An 18,370-nucleotide genomic window follows, 5' to 3' on the forward strand; every position below is an offset into this window, starting at 1 on the left:
ACTCTCAAGAACCCACACACTACATCTCTCTAGGTTTGTATATCTATCACACAACCCCACGTAGGTGGTGTACGTATACAAGAAGAGAATAGGTGCACCATGCACGTACTCATGTTTCATGCCCAGCCATACCCGTGCGGGTACACGGTGGAGCTCATTTCTCCGCAGAAGCTGAATTTGTTTTTGAAACATCAAGTGGCCAGAGACTCGAAAACTTATTTGCCCATTAGTGACTTGTCAGGGCGGTGGATTTTAGTTTGTACGATAATGCTGCATCCACCTAAAGTAACGAAAGTTCTTACGTAAACTTCCTAGTAATTCCCTGTTCATAGGTGCAACATTACTCCTAACATTTGTAATATCAGTTTGAAACTTGTAATATTGCCGTGTCCTATTCCTGTGTTTTCAAAATCCTGCGAATCAAACAGGTCCTGAGTTGGTGATGATGTTGTGCCTCCCATCTTTCACCAATAGCCGTCGGATCTAGATCTGACGCATACAAACCAAGCTTCTCCATTTTTGCAAAAAGATGCCCGCACTTGTTCCCTATTTACAAACAACTCCTTGTCTCTCACAATCAGCCTCATCTCCTCCCCACCACATCTAGGAGTAGAAGGCCATGGAAAAATCTAGCACGATGGCCGCTGCCGGAGCTGTCCACCCCCAATCTTGTTGTTCCGTGCAATGCACGGGCATCTATGCATGGGAAATTATGTCGAACAGGGCTAGTTGTAAGCAGGCTAGCTCTACAGCCATGATGATAGTCACTGCAGACGGTGAGGCTGACTATGGTATGCCGAACACGGCGCCTATACTCAGGTGTCATCTCCGGCGCAGGGTCTTGTCACTTCACTGTGAGGAGCAGCACGTAATAATTTGACCAACGGATAGTACAGTGCTAGTACTCCTACTACTACTCCTACATTGGTAGTACTACTACTAGTACTAGTAGCACCACCATCTGGATTTAGGAGTACTACCACGTCCATCTGGATTTTAGTATTTGACTAGCAATATCTAGTAATGCATGTCACCAAAAATGTACTACTCCCTCTGTAAATAAATACATGGTGTTTTATTCCTATCGGCGAGAGAACTTAATGTTTTTTGCTACTCCTAACTAGAGTACTAATAGGATTACATGCAATGAACTAAACATTGCATGTCATGTTTGGTAGTCTCAAGTCATTGAAAGCATGCACGACCCACATCTCTCATTGGTTGATATGTCACAAAAGAAGAAACAAGGAGGGATTTAATGCATCGTGCCTAAGTATTTTGGGATTATTTGGTTTTTGTAAGGTGACTTACACAACATTTTTTTACATGCATTAATATTTTATTAGTTAAATCAAAGGTCAAAACTTGGCGCAAAATGCAAAGGGGACCAATAAACCAGTAAACATCAAACTTCTCTCGTTTGGCCCCAACTACAGGTCCGGTGAGATGACTATACTGCACCGGCATGGAGGGGGACGCAGCTTCATTGACTTACGGCAACTGCCTTTGGGTGAATGGCATGTGGCCCTAGGGGGTAGCTGGCCCACCTATCATACAGACAAAGGCAGGTGCCGTAGAGGGCCAAGGAGTTGTACGAAATCCTACGCACCTACGCACGCTAACCAAGGGATGAGTGATCACTTGAATCGCAAGATCAGTTGACTAGAAGCTACGCTAGACCCATGGAGGCGATGAGCGTGAGCATCATCCGGCTATGCCAGATGGTCCACGACGCCGGCCTGCGGCCCGACACCGAGGAACGTCTCCAGGTAGTATTGCTTGAGGCTGCCAGGGCGAGGGACCATTTGGACGATAGCTTCGTCTCCCTGTTCGACTAAGTCCTCATCGGTTTCCTCGACAAGTTCACCGTCGTCAAGAAGCTTGCAGACGACTTTGACGTAAGCCTCCAGTCGACGCGCCCAGGCTTTGCGATGCCCGCCACCCTCAACGTCCACTATGGTAACAACCTCTTCGACGCACTGGTGGCCCTGCGACTGCCCGCCTTCGCACCAGAGAATGTCCACCTCGAGGTCGCGCTCGCCGTGCAGCGCCTGGCGCAGCAAGACACCATCGACATAATCACCCACGTCTACGCACAAATCATCCACAAGGACTACTACATGCAAGAGGAGGACGATAGGACACTGGCCTTCTTGGAGCGCAGGGCAACCTTGGACAGCACTGTTCATAAGCACGTTGAGCTGGCCGCCAATGCCGCTTCTCCTCACACGTCAGTTGGTGACCCGGCGCACTAGGGCGTGAGGATGTCCTTGAACGTTGATGGATCCGTATGTATTTTTATCTTTCCGTCAAATCCATGTAGTAGTATATGATACTATGGTAATTATCTTACCTTTCGCATCAACTTCATAATTTTCGTACGTACTCCATGCATGAACGGCGCCACAACCAAACTTCTCATTACTCTAGGAAAAATCGTTATTTTCTATCTATCGGTCGCGCCATGGAGCAGAACCAAATTTTACAAGTTACGAGTTCAAAAGGAAAATCCTGCCGTGTTCGCGTCGCACCCCCACACGGTTGGTCCAGCACGCCGCTGAAGCGGGAATGCATGCGGTGTTGCATTTTCACTTACAAGTGGGACCGCAGTTGAGCAAACCGACTATCGGCAAACCCCCACCCCGCCCACCGCGCGATGGCTGAGAAAACAGGAGGGAGAAGAGATGGCTGTAGCACGGACTCGAAGAAAATTGTTGTCGGATGGGACTCGTGTGGGTGGTGTGTGGCGTACTGCTAGACGTGAATGCTAGTTATGGCCCATGCCACCCCACTATATCGAGCCTATATTGAGGTACGTAGAACAAATTTCCTGCTGTCCGTGCTCAGCCCTCCTCTATCTCTCTTCTCAGCCAGCCAGCAGACGCGCGGAGCCCATTGTCTGTTTGCTCACATGCGGCCCCACATGTTAGTGAAAATGCAAGAGGACCCACTGAACCTGCACATCTTTCACCTCGACGTGCTGGTGATGAAAGAAAAATCCAATAAAGATCTCCGGTGGCCGCTTTTGGAGTTACTCAAGAGTAGTAAGATTCTATTTACAGTTTAACCCAAGATGCACATCTCGTGGCTTCAACTACCACTCTATTTTCTTTCATGACACGACCTGGATGCTGGATGTCCCACGTGTCGGAAAAAGGAGGAAGAACCCGACGAAATCTTCGGTTCTGCTCTCGGATGAGATTAGTGCACTTGTTGATACTCCTACTAGAATAGAGGCTAGACATGAGACTAGATGCGAGGAAGCAACGCCTACTTCTTTACACTCGAAGAAGAAAGAAGCACGCAAGATTGAGCCTCCGCAGATCAACAATGAATGCATCGAGAAGGCACTAATCCAACTTACAGGAGTAGTAAAATGTATTCTTGTGGTTCTTGTTTTCTTTGGTCTTGCTTTTCTAGTCAAAATTATCGTTGGAGTTCGTGCAAAATGGAGGTCCGTTTGGGGTCGTGCGTTGGAGTTGGCCTTACAAGTGGGACCACAGTTAAGGAAACCGACTATCGGCAAACCCCCACCTTGCCCGCCGCGCGATGGCTGAAGTTAGAGGTAAAAGCACCCCAAGTACCCTAACTTGCATGGAATGTGATGATTTAGTCCCAAACTTGCAAAATGTAACTCCCATCATACCCCAACTTGCACTAGATGTGATGATTTAGTCCCCAGCCTATCACAGCTTAACAAGTGGCAGCCAGGTGGCTTGACCGGTCTTCGTCCGCAATTTTGCATGAAACACCTTGTCGTCTTCTCTAATTAACCCACAATACTGAATGTTAAGGTGCAGTTAACTGCAGGAAACACCGACTGATTTTTGAATGAACTTGAAAAGAAACTTTGCTTCAGGGCAGGGCATGACAGGGCAGGAGTACTAAGTTGAAGCCTAAAGGAACAAAAGTAACTTACATACTTGATTGTAACCTAAGAAACAAAAGAACGGCGAAGAACTGACGACTAGCTACTACTAATTAGACACAAGCAGCATTTTACAGCTGTTGTGCTACGTGTTGATACTGCCCAGCAGTCCTTTCACAGGATCGGCGAGCTGCTCGGGTTCCTCTCCCACGGCTTGGCCTGAGCGCTCGGGCCGGGCCATGCCGACCGCGCCGCCCATGGGCTGCATGAACACGGGGAGGCCCCTGCTCGTCGTTGCGCCGGTGGGGCTCATCCCGAGCCCCAGGAAGTCCAGCATGGCCGGCTTGGTGCTGAACAGTGATGACTGGCCCATCATGAGCTCCGGCAACCCCATCGGACCGCCGATAGAGTCGTATGGTAACCCGAGGCCCATCCCGGCCGACATCATCGGAGCTGGCTTGGGCTCCAACCGCGGCGGCCATTGCTGCAGCGACCCCTCTGGGAACTGCATTTGCATGGGCTCCTGGTGGTGGTGCTCCTGCTGCTGATGCTGACCTGACGACGTCGACGCCGGCGATGACGACGAGATGTCCAGGCCCAGCCCACACAGGAACGAGGAGCTCGACGAGGTGGCGCCCATCTGCGCCGCCTTCTGAAGTAGCGTCGTGGCGGACATGTGCGCCGCCTTCTGAAGCAGGTTGAAGAGATTGCTCTAGCACGAACTCCAAGAAATAATATGGTGTCAGATGGATGTCGTGGTGGTGGCGTGTGCCGTACTCCTAGACGTGAATGCTTGTTCTGGCCCATGCCACCCTACTAATCCTACTACTTACTCCTACTATATAGTACTAGTATCGAGGATTCGAGGTGCTGGTTACGTACAACGAACACATTAACATATGGCTACAGTAAAAACACCCGCCCGACGCGCGAAGCATGTGAAGCTAGTACAAATAGTGTACTACTATTGTTGATTGGCCTCATCCGATAACCTGTTGCAATGCACGTACAATTATGTATTCGGAAAATATTTTTTTGCCTCGTCGCACCACTCACTCAGAGAAGTGACTCGAAAGCCATTCATAAATTTAGTAAGTTTATCACAGGCATATCATTTTATTACATACAACAGGTCATCAACCCACATCGACAACGAGGATACATTATAAATACTGAAGTTTTCACCACACAACAAATAACAAGCCATGAAATGGACTTCAACTCAACCATTCCGCGGTGTTGGAAACGCTTGCTTTTAACCACAAGTGATTCTCTGGGATGGGGAATCCGTTGTCGATCTGGAGACCAACGCATGACTGATCATCCAGGCTGAAGCGTCCTACTATATCAGTACCAGGGTAGGGAACCACCCAAATGTCCGAGGTATAGACACAATTGCTTCTCATAAATGTGTCAATAGCAGTTGGATCGCCTTTCACCATCATCAGATAGTTTTGTCCAAGGAAGAGCAACTTTTCTCCAATACTATCAATTCTGTGCCAGGGAGAAGGAGTTGGCGCTAGCACACTAGTATCCATCCCGAATACCATGCAAGGGGTGTTGGAATAGGTCCGGAGAGTGCGACCATGGGAGACACCTGCTTCCTTAGCAGTAACATCATCAGTGGGTTGTATACACACAAGAAGAGGTGAAACATCGGAATTAGTTGCCAGGTGCCACACAGTATATGGGCGCTGCTCGTGATCATCACCATCGGCATCTCCCCCCTGGTTATAATTTTTTTCAAGTATAGGTGGTGGGATGTTCACAGGACCTTGGAAACACAAGAAGAAGGTTAATTAGTAAAGGGAAACTTGCTAACCCGCATGCATGTGGATGAAACAATTATAATTACGGTGGAAGACAAACGTACCGAAACTACGAGGATACCATGCAAAAAGAGTGCCACGAGTGGTGGCAGCAAACACAAGGCCCTCGTATTGAATTGCATCACAGTAATCATTCGTGCACAGAAACTGATTTTTGAGCAATGTCCATCGAGTCAAACCACTAAGGATGGCAACAAGCTTGTCGAAGATAGCAACAATTTCATAGTTGTTGTAATTCCAAGAGCGGTTGGGAACTCGACAAATTGCTATCTTCCGTAGAAGACAATCACCATGATCGTATTTGAACGCGCGTACATTACCGGTGTGCTCAACCTCTGGGCAGTGTGCTGAGATTTTTGGAAGTGGAACCCTGTGACGAGTGTACACATTCACAAGTTCCCACTCGCAGTTGGACTCAATGTTAACAACCCAATCTCCATTTGCACCCGCCCAAGCCTTGCCCTCAAGGGATGGCATCTTAACATCATACGTATCATTATTAAGCGGCATCAACTGGCACAGGGCGAGGCCTCTGTCGTGCTGGCGCCAGTCATCAGGGTCACGGCAAAGAAGATAGGGGAGATCAAACCGCTCATTGACTCTTGGGTTCTTTGTAATGATGTTATTAGTTGAGTCGAGAATGGGCTTGAACGAACCTGCCATGCTAGCCGAGGTGATGACGTTGCACCGATCAATGAGTTCCTCCACCACGTCATCTTTCAGATCGGGGGAAACAATAACGGGGTCGTTTCTGGCCTGTTCCCTCCATGGAGAAGACGATCGAACAATGGCAGAAGAAAGGGTGAAGGGCTGAAGGAAAATGGAGGAGGGAGAGGAAGAGCGTGCGACAGCAGTTCCAAATCGAGAGGGAAAGGCAAAGAGTCGATGGACGGTTGCGAGTTTGCCACGGTTCACGAAGAGGCGCCCCTGCCTACACATCCATTCGGAAATACTCCTACTACTCGCCGTTGTCTCACTGATATGTTGGAACGGGACCACATGTCAACGAAACATGGTGTGTAATTTCTCGTGCAAAATGCGATCTGGCCGTGTTGGCCTGAGGTGCCGCATTAGTTATCGACCTTTATTTTTTAATGGCGTGCCGATCAGTTTTGAAGCACGACTAACTGGTACTATACGTGGAGAGGATGACAGCAGGGACCCGCCAAGGTCATGGCAGTACGCAAGCAAGTGCCTCCTTATTTCAAGCCAATAAAAAATGGCTCCTCCTAGTGGATTTCTGACATCTGGGTCCCATGCCATTGTCAACGTAGTCAATAAATGAGAGAATTGCACAACGAGCGGCTGACACAAGGGACCCAGCAGCTCGCCCAGTTATTTTTGTTTTGGGTTAATTTGGTAAATGCCACTCCAAATCTGGTGTATCTGAGAAATGCCACTGCAATTTCCAAACTTTGAAAAATGCCATTTCATGCCATTTCTAGTGGCATTTTCAAAGTTTGCAGTGGCGTTTTTCAAAGTTTGCAACTGCAGTGGCGTTTTTCAAAGTTTGCAAAAATTGTAGTGGCATTTTTCAAAGTTTGGAAATTGCAGTGTCATTTTTATGAATCGCCATAATTGGAGTGGCATTTATCTAATTAGTTTTTCAGACGGAAGTAGGGTGTCAACTGGGTTGTGCTGGACACTCTGGCCTGTCTAGACAACCTTTTCTTTTATGTTTACCATAGACCAGCCTAGTAGTTTTTTTTTCTTTCTGAAAATGGCTAGCCCAATTCTTTTGTGATTTGTCAAGTAAGTCGCTTTATCAGGCCTGCTGGGCTGCAAATCTTTCAAGACGAGGAGAGCTTCATTCGGCTGGCCGAGAAAATGGCCTATCAGTAATGAGAAATGGGCTGTACATTTTTGAAACACATCAAACCGGCAATTATTTTCAAATATCTTTTTTTCATTTTGAGATTTTAAATTGCATTGATTTTTATGCGTGGAAAATTTATTGGATTTTATATTGATATACATTTATTTTTAAAATCAGTCTGAATGTGACTCAAAATTTCGGGATTAAAAACAGTTCAGACCCCACCGACATATGCAAAATTTCCTATAATTTTTTTTACCATGGCCACAATATGGGCTGTAATGCTAACATAAAGAATATGGGCTCCAAAAAAACCCATAAGAATTAGCAAATGGGCTATAAATTATTTGAAATAATGGCAGATGGGTTGTATGCTGTTTTCCACAGATTTGAGGCTTTCCACAGATGGCGTGTATACTGTTGGATGTCCATCCAGCGGCCGTCGTGCTTCTTCAATCTCTGCTCTTCCTGCTCCAGCCGCTCAAACAAGCGCCGGCGGGACTGCCTGCTCCCTCCTCCCTGCGGCCGGCTGTGCTGCCGCGCAGGCCTCACCACCCGACCGTACTCCCATCGCTGGCCTAGCCATCCCTCTACTCACCCACACCTGCTGTTATTCTCCTATGACGGCAGACGAACCAGTAAACCCTCGTACAGTCATACCCCGCTCGGCGTGGGAAACAAAAACGACGGCCAAGTCTTCCCTACCTCCGTGTCGTTCCCTTCCTAGGACTCGCTGTCGTCCACCGCCCTGGAGCTCTCGGCGTGGCATGGTCAGCGTGGTCAATGACCGACATGCATCTGGAGTGGATTGTACGTGGAGAGGCTGACAGCTGGGTTCACGGCCGCACGTAAGGAAATGCCTCCTTATTACGCGCAAAATAATGATTTCCTCCACCTGACATCTGGGACCCACCGAAACGGCCTTTGTATTTCGCGAAAAAACGTTACCGCCGCTGACAGCTCGGACCCACCAGCTATATCTTTGCACGCAAGGAAGTGCCTCCTTATTACGCACAAAAAATGAATACTCCACCTCACAGCAGGGACCCACCGGAGGCCCACCAGTATATCGCAAAAAAACGTTTGCCCCTGACTGCTGGGACCCACCCGACGGGCCACCGTATTTCGTGAAAAAACGTTCCCCCTGCTATCATCTCGGACCCACCGGAAGTGCCTCCTTATTACGCACAACAAAAGAATACCCCCCTGCTAGCTGGGACCCACCTTAGTGGCAGGATGACTTGTGGGCCTACTAAGTTGACGGGGACGGAGGGCTTTGTCAACTTAGTCAATATGCACGATTCTAGCTCCAGTGACCGTACGATGTCCATCCAATGACCGTAGTGCTTCTTCAACCTCTGGGCTTCTTGCTCCAACCGCCCAAACCAGCGCCAGTCGTGCCTCGTGCTCCCGCCTCCCATGGCCGGCTGCGATGCGGTGGAGGCCTCACCGCCCCCTACTACTCCCACCGTTGGCCAGACCATCCCTCTACCCACTCACACCCCCTGTTATTCTACGGCGACGGCAGCTTCACACCGCAGCGAACCAGTGAACCCTCGTACTCCTCTATGCATGGGCATCCACTGCCGCGTCTTCCCAGGCTCCGCGTCGTCCCCTTCCTAGGCCTCGCCGTCGTCCACCACCCTGGTGCTCTCGGTGCGGCGTGGTCAACGTGGTCAAGGAACGGCTTCCATCGGACGTGGACTATACGTGGAGAGGGTGACAGCTGGGTCCACGGCAGCAGCAAGGAAGTGCCTCCTTAATATGTGCAAAATAATTATTCCTCCACCTAACAGCGGGGACCCACCGGACGGGCCACCAGTATTTTGCGAAAAAAATCATTTCCCCCTGACTGCTGGGACCCACCGGACGGGCCACCGTATTTCGCGAAAAAAACATCGCCCTCGCTGTTAGCTCAGACCCACCGGAAGTGCCTCCTTATTACGCACAAAAAAATGAATACTCCCCCGGCTAGCTGGGACCCACCTTGCTGGGAGGCTGACTTGTGGGCCTACTAAGTTGACGGGGACGAAGGGCTTTGTCAACTTATTCAATATGAATGATTCTAGCTCCAGTGACCGTACGATGTCCATCCAACGGCCGTAGTACTTCTTCAACCTCTGGTCTTCTTGCTCCAGCCACCCAAAGCAGTGCCGATCGTGCCGCGTGCTCCTGCCTCCCGTGGCCGGCTGTGCTACCATAGAGTCCTCACCGCCCCTACTATTCCCGCCGCTGGCCAGGCCCTGCGGCGATGGCAGCCTCACACCGCAGCCGAACCAGTGAATCCTCGTAGTCCTCTCCGCGCTGGCTTCTACTGCCGCGTTGTCCCCTTCCTAGGCCTCGCCATCATCCACCGCCGTGGTGCTCTCCACGCGGCGTGGTCAACGTGGTCAAGGAACGACTTCCATCAGAAGAGTACTGTACATGGAGAGGCTGACAGCTGGGTCCACGGCCACCGCCCAGTTTTTTTGTGATTTGCCAAGTAAGTTGCTTTGTCAGACCTGTTGGGCTGCAAATCTTTCAAGACGAGGAGAGCTTTCATTCGGCTGGCCGAGAAAATGGCCCATCAGTAATGAGAAATGGGTTGTACATTTTTAAAACACATCAAACCGGCAATTAGTTTCAAATATCTTTTTTTTCATTTCAAGATTTTAAATTACATTAATTTTTATGTGTGGAGAATTTGTTGGATTTTATATTTATATACATTTATTTTTAAAATCAGTTTGAATGTGAGTCGAAATTTCAGGATTAAAAACAGTTCGGACCGCACCAAAACATGCAAAATTTCGTATAATTTTTTAACCGTTGCCACAATATGGGCTGTAATGCTAACAAAAAGAATATGGGCTGCAAAAAAACCTTAAGAATTAGCAAATGGGCTATAAATTATTAGAAATAATGGCAGATGGGTTGTATGATGTTTTCCACAGATTTGAGGCTTTCCTAAAAAAAAAGGTTGACGCACAAGCACTGACTGTTGGATGTCCATCCAACGGCCGTCGTGCTTCTTCAATCTCTGCTCTTCCTGCTCCAGCCGCTCAAACAAGCGCCGGCGGGACTACCTGCTCCCTCCTCCTCATGGCCGGCTGTGCTGCCGCGCAGGCCTCATTGCTCGACCGTACTCCCATCGCTGGCCTAGCCATCCCTCTACTCACCCACACCTGTTGTTATTCTCCGGTGATGGCAGACGAACCAGTAAACCCTCATACAGTCGTACTCCCCTCCGCGTGGGAAACAACTGCCGAGTCTTCCCTGCCTCCATGTCGTCCCCTTCCTAGGCCTCGCCGTCGTCCACCGCCCTGGTGCTCTCGGCGCGGCGTGGTCAACGTTGTTGTCGGTGTCAAAACCGGCGGATCTCGGGTAGGGGGTCCCGAACTGTGCGTCTAGGCCGGATGGTAACAGGAGGCAGGGGACACGAAGTTTTACCCAGGTTCGGGCCCTCTCGATGGAGGTAAAACCCTACGTCCTACTTGATTAATATTGATGATATGGGTGTTACAAGAGTTGATCTACCACGAGATCAGAGAGGCTAAACCCTAGAAACTAGCCTATGGTATGATTGTTGATGTGTATGTTGTCCTACAGACTAAAACCCTCCGGTTGATATAGACATCGGAGAGGGTTAGGGTTACATAAAGTCGGTTACAATGGTAGGAGATCTGAACATCCATATCGCCAAGCTTGCCTTCCACGCCAAGGAAAGTCCCTTCCGAACACGGGACGGAGTCTTCAATCTTGTATCTTCATAGTCCAGGAGTCCGGCGGAAGGTATAGTTCGGCTATCTGAACACCCCCTAATCCAGGACTCCCTCAGTGGTCAAGGAACGACTTCCATCGGACGTGGACTGTACGTGGAGAGGCAGACAGCTGGGTCCACGGCCGCAGCAAGGAAGTGCCTCCTTATTACGCAGAAAATAATGATTCCTCCACCTGACAGCTGGGACCCACCGGACGGGCCACTGTATTTCGGAAAAAACATTTCCCCCTGACTGCTGGGACCCACTAGGTACATCTTCGCACGCAAGGAAGTGCGTCTGGGCAAAAAAAAATGATTCGCCCCCTGACTGCTAGGACCCACCAGCTACATCTTCACAGGCAAGGAAGTGCCTGACAGTCGGGACCCACCTGGTGGAAGCATACGTAGCGTTGTCATTTTGGTCGCGAACGTGTACGTACATACTGGTCGATGTAGAGGCGAGCACGTGTCGTAGTAGAGGCACGCACGTGTCGTAGTAGAGGCGCGCACGTAGCATGTACATGTACGTACAGTGGCCAGGGTGCAAGAAAGAAAATACGACCACGTATGTGTACATACGGGAGGGGTCTCAAACGCCTACTCGCGCATACGTATGGTCAGGGCTCGTGTACATGGCTGGGTCGGAACAGAGAAACAGCGTCATCGTCGTGTTCATGGTGAGGCAACAAAATGCGTCGTGTTCATGGGGAGGCAACGGAATGCTCGTGTTCATGGGGAGGCAACGAAATGCGTCGTGTTCATCGGGAGGGCTTGGACGGAACAGGTGATGGAAACGAGGCCTGGCGTACAGCAGAACGGAGGAAACAGCCTTGTGTTCGACCGGCCACGTTCGAAACGGGATCCTGTTCATCGCGAGGGGTCTGGCGTACCACAAAACGGAGGAAACGGACCTCCTACGGTCGAAACAGGGGTCCTGTTGATCGGGAGGGGTGTGGCGTACCGCAAAACGGGACTCCACGAGATACTGTTCATCTCCACCGTCGACCCCCTCCAGCCTCCACGAGCTACTGTTCATCCACCGTCGACCTCCTCCAGCCTCCACCTGCGACTGTTCATCCACGGGCTCCTGTTCATCCAGCCTCCACCGCGCGCTACTCCACTGGCTACTGTTCAACCAGCCCTCTCCACGGGCTCCTGTTCAACCACCCCTCCACGGGCTACTGTTCATCCTGCCCTCCACCATCTACTGTTCATCCAGCCCTCCACGGGGTGGTCCTGTTCATCCATCCCTCCACGGGGTCCTGTTCATCCAGCCCCAATTGGCTCGATCGATCGGGGTCCTGTTCATCCAGAGGCAACACCACGGGGTCCTGTTCATCCACCCACACCGGGAACTGTTCATCCAAACCTCCCTGCAAGGCTCACTGTTCATCCAGAGGCAGCATCGATCGGCTTCAGTTAGCAGCAGTAGCGAAGGAATCGCTCGATTGGGTTCAGTTAACAGCCATCGATCGATCGCTCGGGTTCAATAACGCGTAGCCTGCAGTGCAATCGCTCGGGTTCAGTTAGAGCCCAATGCCTCGCTTGGGTTCAGTTAGAGCCAACGCCTCGCACACACGCGCGTACGTGTACGAGAGAAGCGCGCATCGCTCGGCCCCCGACCTCCCACCGTAACCGGGAACTCCCTGAAATTTTCCTCGCCCTCGCTTCTACCACAGTTTTTTCTGTCATGGACAGCCTAAAGAATGTCATGCAGCTGCGTCTCCGGCCCGCCCAGGATGAAAAGCCCATTTTCTGTCATGATTTTTTGCCATAGAAGTAGGAGCCCACCACATCTATGATGATACCGGGTTTTGTCACAATTATCGTCATAGAAGTGTCATCTGTATGACATGATTTTTTTCGTTTGGCCCAAAATGTCACGGATGTGTCTTTTTTTGTAGTGTCTCGCACAGGAACTCTCGTAGTGCGGCGTCCACGCGGGGTTTAACTGTGCCCTGATGGAGGCTGTTTTTGTAGGTCCGTTGGGTGGACTTGAAATTTGACTATTTCATCCGCTGGTTTAAAAGAGGTGGACTTGGATCTCTTGTCAAGTGTCAAGGCGTCCCTGTCCACTGTGGAGCGTAGCGCAGTTAATTCCTGGCTGAAAGGGCTTCGGATAATGCCTCGAGGGCCAATGCGGCTGTTTTGTTTTCGGCGCGGAGTGTTGTGTCCGGATCACTAGCGAGAGTGATGATTCCGTTGGGCCCGGGCATTTTGAGCTTCATGTACCCATAATGGGGTATGGCTTGGAAGATCGTGAACACCTCCCGTCCTAAAAGGGCGTGGTATCCACTACTGAAGGGGGCCACATGGAATGTAATTTCTTCGGACCTATAGTTCTCTGGCGTGCCGAATACCATATCTAGTGTGATTTTCCCAGCACATCGTGCTTCCCGACTGGGGATGATTCCTCTGAAGGTTGTGCTGCTTTGCTCAATGCGGTTCCAGTTTATTTCCATTTTTTGAAGAGTTTCCTCATAGATGAGGTTTAATCCACTGCCGCCGTCCATGAGTACTTTGGTGAGTCGAAAGTCGTCCACAATTGGACTGAGGACCAGTGCAGCTGGTGCTCGGGCTGTTCGGAATTTAGGTTTGTCACTGGCATTGAAGGTAATAGCCGTGTCACTCCTTGGATTTATTGCTGCCATGTGGCAGATTTCGGCAATGCTGCGGGGTGTTCGCTTGCGCCTATTATTTGATACGAAGGTCTCAAAGACTATTAATACCGTATTGTTATCCCTGGGATGGTGCTCTGTGGCATCTGGGATGTGAAGATCCTCGCCGCTTTTGGCCACCTGCCGGAGTATCCAACATGCTCTAAGGTTGTGTGTTGGTATGGTATCCACTGTACTTTGAATTTTGCAGGGTCCGTTGAGCCATCCCTCCAATACGGTTCCATGCCCTATAGAGGGTTTTTGCTTCTTTGTAATTAACTCGGGTGTCTTATGATAGTGCACCCTTTTACTTCGGACTGGGTGTATATTCGGAGCCGGATTATCCCAAAATTTCATTTCGGTTTTCCAGGCACTTTCCATCGCACAGTACTTTCGTACTATGTACGCCAAGTCGGCGAAGCGTGATATGTCACGGCGACTTATGGCGTTAAGGATTCCCTTGTCCGTGCAGTTATTGCAGAAAAGTGAGACTGCGTCTTCCTCGCGGCAGTCCTTAACCTTGTTCATCACAAGGAGGAATCCGGTCCAATAACGATGTACTGTTTCATGGGGCTCTTTCCTAATGTGGGAAAGATTGTTTATGTCTGGGTGGGTGGGTGTTTTGGAGTCCGAACCCTTACCCGATCTGAGACCCAGGGGCCGAGGTGTTTCCAATCTTAGAAGTTCAGATTCCGGGATGTTGCCCGATGATTCTGGCCCGCTGCCTGACTCTAGGTTCAGGGCTTGGGTGATGTCCTCCTGTAAACGGGTATCCGACTCGGAGAGCTCGGGAATCTGGACATAGTTAGTCCTCAAGATAGAGGAAGAATCGCCGCATTGTTCCTCCACCACCGCAATATGATGGGTGACCGGTGGAGAATTAATCTCCCTTTTATCAGGTTTAAGCCCAATCCGATCATAGTCCATAGCGACTCCCAAGGCGGCGATCGATCCAAGAGCTCGTTTAGGGAAGAGAGCTCCATTGGATCCATCTGCTCGGCGAATTCCGAGCCGACGTGGAGGCTATTTTCGATGACCCGAGAAGTCATCGTTGGTGCAGCGGCCGAACGGGCGGTCATGATGAAACTGTTGAGCCGAAGAGTTTGGCCGACAGCCAGGGCTCCCCCGGCGGTAATGTTGTTTTTAACAATGAGATGAGGCATCCTTCCTTACGGCGACGACACAGTGGAACTCTCAATGAAAGCACCAATGTCGGTGTCAAAACCGGCGGATCTCGGGTAGGGGGTCCCGAAATGTGCGTCTAAGGCGGAAGGTAACAGGAGGCAGGGGACATGATGTTTTACTCTGGTTTGGGCCCTCTTGATGGAGGTAAAACCCTACGTCCTGCTTGATTATTCTTGATAATATGAGTAGTACAAGAGTTGATCTACCACGAGATCGGAGAGGCTAAACCCTAAAAGCTAGCCTATGGTATGATTGTATGTTGTCCTACGGACTAAAACCCTCTGGTTTATATAGACACCGGAGGGGGCTAGGGTTACCCAAGGTGGGTTACAAAGGAGGAGATATACATATCCGTATTGCCTAGCTTGCCTTCCACGCCAAGTAGAGTCCCATCCGGACATGGGACGAAGTCTTCAATCTTGTGTCTTCATAGTCCAACAGTCCGGCCAAAGGATATAGTCCGGCTGTTCGGAGACCCCCTAATCTAGGACTCCCTCAGGGGCTCTCTCCTCCTCTCTCTGGGTGGCTCTAGAACACCGCCGGGGCCATCATCGTGTGACGGCGATCTAGACCAACACCTCCGTCATCTTCACCAACATGTTCATCACCTTCCCCCATCTATCTACAGTGGTCCACTCTCTCGCAACCCGCTGTACCCTCTACTTGAACATGGTGCTTTATGCTTCATATTATTATCCAATGATGTGTTGCCATCCTATGATGTCTGAGTAGATTTTCATTGTCCTATAGGTAATTGGTGAATTTCTATGATTGGTTTAATTTGCTTGTGGTTATGTTGTTGTCCTTTGGTGCCCATCATATGAGCATGCACGTGGATCACACCATAGGGTTAGTTATATGTTGATAGGACTATGTATTAGAGGGCAAGAGTGACAGAAGCTTCAACCTAGCATAGAAAATGATGCATACGGGATTGAAGGGGGACCAATATATCTTAATGCTATGGTTGGGTTTTACCTTAATGAACATTAGTAGTTGCGGATGCTTGCTAATAGTTCCAAGCATAAGTGCATAGAATTCCAAGTCAGGGATGATATGCTAGCAGTGGCCTCTCCTACATAAAACTTGCTATTGGTCTAGTAAAGTAGTCAATTGCTTAGGGACAATTTCGCAACTCCTACCACCACTTTTCCACACTCGCTATACTAACTTTATCTTTACCTAAAACAGCCCGTGGTTTTTATTTACGTGCTCTTTATATTCTTGCAAACCTATCTCGTTACACCTACAAAGTACTTCTAGTTTCATACTTGTTCTAGGTAAAGCGAACGTTAAGCGTGCGTAGACCTTTTTCTGGCGCCTTTGTCGGGGAGTTATAGCGTGGGGTGAATATTCTCGTGTGTGCTTGTTTGCTTTATCACTAAGTAGTTTTTATTTTGCGCTCTTGTTTTCTATATTTAGTTATGGGTAGGAAACGCAAAATACCCAAAAAATAGTGGTACCTACTAAACCAATGGTTGAAGAACCACTCAAAATCTATCACACTACTGAAGCTTTTTACTTGGATCATCTTCGATCCCTATGTGCTCGGGCTAAAAACCCAACTAGCTTAGTTGAGGGCAAATCTTTAGATGAGCATGCTTGTTATGTGCGACACCGCATATTTGAAATGGGGAAACTTTTACTGGATCAAATTGATCATTTGCAGTGCTATGCTTGGAATTTATGTGAAATATATGATTGTACTTGTTGTTCTAAAGACCCTAAGAAACACCTTCCTTACCAATGTGAGTTTACTGATAATGGAATCGTATCTTCATATTCTAAGGGTTTTTATAATTACTATGATGTTAAACAAATTGAAGAATTTGTTGCTTTTAGGGGTACTTGTGAAATTGCTTCTTTTATTGAAGAGTGTGATACTACTCTCTACAAATCTAAAAATTTGGCCATACTTAAATATTGCTTTGATAATTATGCTTCTAATCCTTATATTAAACCATATATTGAGGACTCCTCCGCTTTCCAAGAAGAGATTAATATTTTGCAGGAGTCTATGGAAGAAGAAATTAATGACATTGTGAGCTCATTGGATGAAAAAGATGAGGAGGAGAGCGAAGAACAAAAGGAGGAAGAGTGGATTGATCACCCGTTCCCATCATCTAATGAGAGTAACTCTTTAACTCAACATTGTTTAATTTCCCTTCGTGCTTACCGAAGGATGATTGCTATGATGATTGTTATGATCCTGTTGATTCTTTAGAAATATGCCTTTTTGATGATGCTTGCTATGCTTGTGGCCAAGATGCCTATATGAATTATGCTTATGGAGATGAAATTGTTATAGTTCCTTATGTTAAACATGAAATTGTTGCTATTGCACCGACGCATGATAGTCCTATTATCCTTTTGAATTCTCCCGACTACACTATATCGGAGAAGTTTCCCCTTATTAAGGATTATATTGATGGGTTGCGTTTTACTACTACACATGATGATTCTGATAGATATAATATGCATGTGCTTGCTGCTCCTACTTGCAATTATTATGAGAGAGGAACTACATCTCCGCCTCTCCATGTTTCCAATATGATAAAATTGCAAGAAACTGTTTATACTATGCATTGGCCTTGACTATGTGTGCATGAATTGTTCTGTTATGACATGCCAATGCATAGGAAGAGAGTTAGACTTCGTTGTTGCATGATATATGTTACTTTGTGCTCACTACTAAATCACAAATCATTGTTAATTAAAATTGTCTTTGATATACCTTGGGATCCGGGTGGATCCATTACTTGAGCACTTTATGCCTAGTTTAATGGCTTTAAAGAAAGCGCTGCCAGGGAGACAACCCGGAAGTTTTAGAGAGTCATTTATTTCTGTTGTGTGCTTTTATAAAGTTTTAAAACAAAAATAATGGGCCAACATTTTCCTTTAGGATGTTTACATTGCTTGTTGGTTCGTGCGGTGCAAAAACAGAAACTTTGGCTGTAGTGTGCGATTTTACATTTTTTACTGGAACATCAAACGGCTCTGAAACCTTTTGCACTGTCTTTCTATACAAATTTTTCCTATTTTTTTAGAATTTTTGGAGTCACAGAAGTATGGTGAATGTTCATATTACTACAGACTGTCATTGAGGGAGTCCTGGATTAGGGGGTCTCCGGACAGCCGGACTATACTCTTTGGCTGGACTGTTGGACCATGAAGACACAAGATTGAAGACTTCGTCCCGTGTCCGGATGGGACTCTACTTGGCGTGGAAGGCAAGCTAGGCAATACGGATATGTATATCTCCTCCTTCTTAGCCAA

This window comes from Triticum aestivum, chromosome 2A, assembly GCF_018294505.1.
Source record: "Triticum aestivum cultivar Chinese Spring chromosome 2A, IWGSC CS RefSeq v2.1, whole genome shotgun sequence".
NCBI classification, from domain to species: domain Eukaryota; kingdom Viridiplantae; phylum Streptophyta; class Magnoliopsida; order Poales; family Poaceae; genus Triticum; species Triticum aestivum.